We start from the raw sequence: 7,309 nt of genomic DNA, 5'->3' as shown, positions 1-7,309 counted from the left end.
TTATTTTCAGCACTGGGGATGAATGTGAGGGAATGGAATCGGATCCCCTGTGCTTGTTTTGTGTCCTCAGAATCCAGGTTCCACGGCTCGGTGTTCCTGGCTGGGTACCGGGGTGTGGCAGGAAAGGAAAGTACAGAGAGAGCTTTGAGATTAAACTGGAAAACGCATCCTCAGAACTCAGAACCATCCAGGCTGGCTGCACGGTGCTGCGGCCTCAGCTCTGGAGACAGAGACAAGGACATTGTCCCTCTGGCTTGCTGGCCAGCAGGGTGGCTGAAATGGCAAGCTCCAAGTTCAGTGAAAGACTGAAAAAAAAAAACCATTGACCTCTGGCACGCACGTTCGCGTGGACACATACACACACATGCACACACACTCGTCAACAGGGGAAAACACAATGATGGACCGAACACTTCTCCTGCTGCCACCATCACATGTAAAGGACAACATGTTTCCAGGAAAGTCTTGATACATACATGTGAAGAAGTCAGGCGCTATACATGGTCTACGAAACATCCTACCTCCTTGACCCATGACCACTGATTATCTACCTAGCTTTCTGGCCCATGTTCAGTCTCAGTGGTGCTTTTCTCCCTAATAAACCGCCTCCATTTCTGCTCTACTCGTGCATTCCTGGCCCAAGTCTGTTTCAGGACACAAGAACCCAGAACTCCCAGTGAATGCTCTTCAGACTCCAAACCACACGCACAACAGGATGAAGGTCTCACACTTGGACAGGAGGCTGAACGCTCCAGTGCTGTGCTCTGTGTTACTCTAGTATTTCCTAGAAGGAGAGATGGTAGAGACCTGACTGGTCTCTGTTTCTTGGTGTTCTGAAATTTCCACCGTTTTGTTTGAAGAACTTGGAAGGAAGCCTGGTGCAGAGTGAGGATTGAAAGCATGTGTTAATGAGCCGTTGAGATGGCTCCGCCGGAAAAGGCTTCCAAGCCTAGCGACCGGCGTGCCAACCTGGAACCTAAATGGTGGAAGGAGGGAACCTCTGCCCAGAAGTTGTCCTTTGACCTCCTCAGGTGTGCCCTCAGCAGCCCACCCCCAAATAAAGATGGAGGTGTATGACAAATTTAGAGCATTGTCACAATGACCGCAGGGGGGTAAGACTACAATGGCAGAGCTTCCAGAGGGTGTGTGAGGGGGGTTTATATTTTTAATATGTTTTGGTGATGGGATGTGAATACTTTATAATAATGAAACACAAATCCAAAAGATGAATAACTCTGACAACATAGAAGATCACATTTAGTGACTTTCAGAGAACTGGATTTAAAATTTGTAATGAAAATAGGAGAAAGCTACTTTTAACAGCCGTGGGAGGCAGGAAATCCTCCCTGTAGAGCAGAAAATCTCCCACAAGGAAAATAAGTGAAAGGACCCTTCATAGAGTCACTGATGTTACTTAATTCAGACTGTTCGCAAATCTCAGAAATCTGTGTTCATTCTAAGGAATAGGACTTTATCTCAATATTGCATTTTTCATCCACTTTTCCACTTTAAGGCCACCCTCTCCAACCAGCTAACCAACCAAACAAATAAAACACCTTCCCCCCCCCACAAATCCCCACCCACTCAACCAAACCAAACCAAACCAAACCCAAAACTCAGCCAACTGAAACCTCCCACAAAAGCTAGGTTCAACAGAAGCATATATGGCCCATTCTGTATGTGGCAGTTTTCAAAAACATGAGCTTTACCTACCCTGGCTGGCATACAGAGGAGGCAGCTGGCAGACTGTGTCCCCATTTGTGTCCCTTATTGACTAGTGGCTCTCAGGACCTCACTGAGCACCTGTACTGTGTCAATGGCTATGCAAGGTCGAGTGGACATGAATATAAAAAGAGGTCTCTTCTGTGTTTGTGTCATTCTCTTCCTGCTCTCGTGCACACGATCCCTTTGCCACTGAGGCAGACGTGAATGCAGCAGTCTCTTCAAACTACCACAGGTAGCTGAAATTAGGGCCCACACCCAAGACATTGGCATTGGTAAAACTGTGGTTTAAAGGCTGAGTCAAGTCACTGCAGCTGTCTTTGAAGTCTTGGTGTTGTTCAACACTCAAGAAATAATTTTTAATTGTCTTTTCTTATTTAGATATATGGGGAAGGGATCTGGATTTTTTTCTTCCAACACATGGGTCCTGAGAATCAAACTCAGGTCATGAGTTCCTTTACCTACTAAGCCATCCCACAGACTCCCTTAAGAAAGAACTTTGAAAATAACTCTAAGAAGCTTAATCCTTTAAGCAAAAGAATCCGTAACACACCTATTTGGGATCGAGAACGTATTCATCATTACATTAAGTATATTTGGAACATTTACAGATAGCCTTTTCCTTGCTGTCCTCCTGCAAAATGGTGAAACCATGATTCTGTAATCATCCTGGCTTCGAAGGCTGATGCAGCATGTCTTGATCACTTCTGTGTGCATCCACCACCACCTCCACAATGTGCCACTGCTGCACACCATCACATCGGACACGCTTGGACCTCTTGACCTCGTAGCCTGAATCTGCTTGCTCACCGCATCCTCTATGTACGCCATTACATAAGATGGGGTTTCTTTCCAATTTATGCGTTTGTGTGTATCACGTGTGCCAATATGTAAGGAAGCCAGAAGAGTGTATTAGGTCTTTTGGGTCTGGAGTGAAAGGTGGTTGTGAGCCACCCAGTATAGATGTTGAAAATGGAACTCAGCATTCAGCAAGTGTTCTTACACACTGAGCCATCTCTTCAGCTCCAGGAGCATTTTACCCACTGGTTTACAGGCATTCTAGACTCTATATTATATAGACTATAGTCTAGAGTCTCTATATGGTAGGTGGAGTAAGGCATTCAAGGACCAAGCTCAAGTCATGTAAAATTCAGTAGGAGGACTGGTAAGATGGCTCCACAGATAAAGGAGCTTGCGGCCAAGCCTGACAACCCAGATTTGACCCTTAGCTCCCACATGGTAGAAAGAGAACTCATTCATCGGACTCTTCCACACAAGCTGTAGAGTGTGCTCCACATGTGCATACATGGGCATGTACACACACACACACACACACACACACACAGTATTTGAAAATTGTGTGTAAGAAGCACAGACAAAGTTTAAACTCTGTACATTACACCTAAATTCATATCTTAAGTTAGAAAGGTGTGGTTAAATTATTAGAATATTACATCTTTCCTAACTTTAAATAAAAATGTTTCCACACATAATAATATATCACCAGGCAGTACAAGTCTGACCTGGATAGATTAAATTGTGATGGCCAAATGAAGAAAGTAGATCTTTTTCTTATAACCTTTGTGGATGCCTGGTAATTGTAAAGTGAGACATACAGTTAGCCTGGCCTAGTAGGAGTACCAGCAATATTCCATGAACCACTGCATGAGCCACTTGAAAACAAGATGGCATGCAAGGATATGGTGTGCACACCAGCTCACACGGAATCAGGAGTTCTCAGAGCATACAATTCCTCCGGGAAAATTGTCCTTCTCTCTGGGCTGTTCCCCTGTTTCTGTATCTGCCTCCCTGAATCCTGGAGATACCACTTTCTCTAGGACACATTCCCTGAATCCCTGACTACATGTCAGGTGACTCCTGGGTCCCTGGGATCCATCCATGGCAGGTGTTACACAAGATTGCACTAGCTCACTACTTAACTGTATTTGTCTAGATGCTCAGTTAATGAGGGCAGGGATGGCATCTGTCTTTTTCAGTGAGCTCTGTGTATCTCACAGCCTCCCAAGTAATAGCTGTTGATTAAGTAACAGTTCACTGAACAAATGAGTCTCAGAACAGAGCCTCACCTTCCTCATAGCTACTTCAGTGTCTTCTCCACCGAGACATTTCAGGCTCTCAGTGTGTATTCTTGGCACAATCAAGGCAACTGTAAATTGTGTGGAAGTCCCAGGCTTCCTGGTCCTCAGCTAACATCTCATTCCTTACATTGTAAAGTCAGCCTCCGTACCTCCATCTTACTCAGAAATCAGGGTGTTAAAGAACTTCCCAAGCTGATAAGATGCCCCAGTGAGTACAATGTTTGTCTTGACCTACAGTTCGAGACCTACAGTCATGCAAAGGCTGAAGGGGAGAACATAATCCACAAAGGTGGCCTTTAACTGACACAAGCTGTGGCCGTGTCTCCATGTCCAATTTCTCTTCTCTCTCTCTCTCTCTCTCTCTCTCTCTCTCTCTCTCTCTCTCTCTCTCTCTCTCTCACACACACACACACACACACACACACACATACACAAATATTAATAAATAAAAAACTAAAAGTCAGTTCAAATGATCATCCTCATGTGAGCACAGAACTTTGTTCCCAGGTCATAGCTGAGTGTGCTGCTACTGTGTTTTAAATTCTTTATAAAATGCGCTGTCTCTTTACACATTATTTATTTACTTACTATGTATATATCTGATGTGTGTGGGTGCATGCCATAGCACCAAGCCTAGTGATCTAGGTTTGATCCCAGAGATCTATACGGTGGAAGAAGAGAACTGATTCAGAGAGTTGATTTTTGACTGCCATGCATGCACCATATGTCCCCCCCCCATCCTCCCTCCTCCAAATAAATGTTATGCAAATTTTTTTCTTGATTTTTGCAAATGGCCCACTGTTCAACTATGCATTATTTAATACTTTTGTGTTATTAATAATTCTCTAGTTTCTCTCCTTGTTTGTTTCTAATTTCAGTAGTTCTGTAGTTTTTCTCCCTGTTGACTTTGAGTTTCTATTATAAGTAGATAAGAAATTATTTCTATTTTTTTCTATATTTGTTAAGACTTGCATAAACCTAAAATATTGTTTATTTTGGAAAAATCCCTATGCTGATGATAAGAATGTGTATTTTTCTGCTGTTGGGTGGAACATTCTGTACATTTTTGTTAAGTCTATTTTATCTAGGATAGAGATCTGTAAGTAGTTTCTACATGATCCAGCTTTGTGAGAGTGCTATAAATTCACCCACTGATACTATAACAGGGAACAACTCTCTTTGTCCTACAGTGTTTGTTTTATGAAAATGGATTTCTATGTATTTGCAGCACCTTGCTTCCTTCCCTTCTTTCCAACACACTGGATTTAACCCTTTAGAAACTGAGAGTTTCTCCTCAGTTTCTAAACTGATGTGGGCCTGGGGATGTGGCTGTCCTTGGGCTACCTGCAGTCTCTCTAAACTTACTCTATCCTCAGAGCAAGAGGTTTCATCCTGTGTGGGGCGCTTGGATAGAGCTGACAGTATACACAGTAGCAAGTGGTCAGCTTCGAAATCATATACATACAAATTACATTATTTGGACTGAACAGGTTGTGATTATATATTTATAACACACACCACCACCATCACCACCACCACAATAACAACAACAACAGTTAAAGAGAAAGAGACCATGAATTTGAGAGAGAACAAGGGAGAGGGTGCATGGGAAGGGCTGGAGGAAAAGGAAGGAAGAGAAACAATGTGATTATATTCTAATTTCAAAAATAAATTAGAAACCTTTAACTTGCATATTTTTACACTGAAAATATCATTTTCTTAATGTCATTAAGATAGTCATTTGTTTTATCCAGAAAAATATAAAAATACTTGCAAAATAATAGTAATATTATTTCTTGGTTTTGCTTTGTTCTTGGTTTTGTCTTTTGGTTTTTTTTGTTTGTTTTTTTGTTTTGTTTTTTCTCAAGACAGGGTTTCTCTGTGTAGTCCTGGCTGTCCTGGAACTCGCTTTGTAGAGCAGGCTGGCCTCAAACTCAGAGATCCACCTGCCTCTGCCTCTGGAGTGCTGGGAGGAAAGGCATGTGCCACCATAGCCCAGCAGCGATATTATTTATAATAGGATTACTGTGTAAAGTTGGTATCCCTCAGTTCTATTTCTTCTATTTTTAAATAAAAAAGATGTGTGTGTGTGTGTGTGTGTGTGTGTAAATGATTGCAGGTGCCAATATGTTTGGCCAATATGGAAGCCAAAAGAGGGTGTCAGATCCCCTGGAGCTGTAGTTACAAGTGGCTGTAAACTGCCCAACATGGGTGCTGGGAACTGAATTCTGGTCCTCTGACAGAGCAGTGTGTGCTCTTAGCCATCTCTCCAGCCCCAAGTTCTACTTATTCTGAAAAAAAAAAAAAAAATTCACTGGAGGAACTATTGCCAAAATGTCATTCTCAATTGTGTTAATCCCAGAGAGAAAACAAAGTGTTTTATGTCACTTCACTAATTTGCATTGGATTTATAACCATGTGGTATGTACTGTGGTCTCATCAACAACTGAATGAACAGCAGTGGCCCCATCAGCTCCTAAGTAGGATGACAATCTCCTATTGCTACTGATGCTGGGGCTGTTGTGCAATTTTAACAAGACATGCTATTGATACCTGTGGAGGGGGAGCCCTTAAGAATATACTATGCTGCCAGTCCTACAACAGTCTATCAACTTAGCACAGTATATAACTGCTATGACAGTGCTGAACATATTACTGACCTGTGTAGTTAATACACTATCATTTGATAGTGTTTTCCTTGCACTTAGAAACACGTGTTGGTCATAAAAGAACACATGTGTTAAACTGCCATCAGCCTCAGGAGTCTCATGGTCACCGATTGCACAATGAGGCCATGTTGACTGACTGACCTACACTGCCACCTGGTTTCTATAAGCTCACTCTGATGTTTGTGTAGTACCAACGCCCCTGGAAACATTTCTTAGAGTATCAGCTTGCTATTAAGTAGCACGTGACTGCATTTTCCAGAATTTATTTTTCTTCTTTTTAAAAATAATAATTTATTAAATTTTTATGGATTCTGTGTGCATGTAGTAGGGGGCACCAGGGTGCACCGGTGCTGGAGGGACAGAGCATAAGTTGAGGGACCTGGTTGTGGTCTCTCTCCATTTGTGGGTCACATACTGAACTCAGACCCACCAGGCTAAGCCATCTCACCAACCCCTTCTTTAAAAAAAAAAAAAAAAATCTTGATTTAATTTCTTGAAGACATAAGTCTCATGGTTCCAGGATGAAAATTATGCAACAAAGTATATTTTTAAAAACTCTTGTTTCTACTCACAAATTCGCCAAGCTTTTAGGAACTACATCGTATCCACGTCTGGTTTGTTTTTCACCTGTTTCTTGTTGTTAGTATAAACAGGTACATTTAATTGTATCCTTCCATCTTTGTTACCCCAGACGTTGCACAGTGGATACTGCAATTTCTTTCCCTGCTTGTCCTGGAGGTTTCAGCATTACAGCTTATAGCGTTTCCTGTCTCCTTTACACAGCACTGTTTTGAAAGATGCATCATAAATTCATTTTAC

This window comes from Arvicanthis niloticus, chromosome 26, assembly GCF_011762505.2.
Source record: "Arvicanthis niloticus isolate mArvNil1 chromosome 26, mArvNil1.pat.X, whole genome shotgun sequence".
NCBI lineage: Eukaryota > Metazoa > Chordata > Mammalia > Rodentia > Muridae > Arvicanthis > Arvicanthis niloticus.
Note: the sequence above shows the minus strand (reverse complement) of the source record.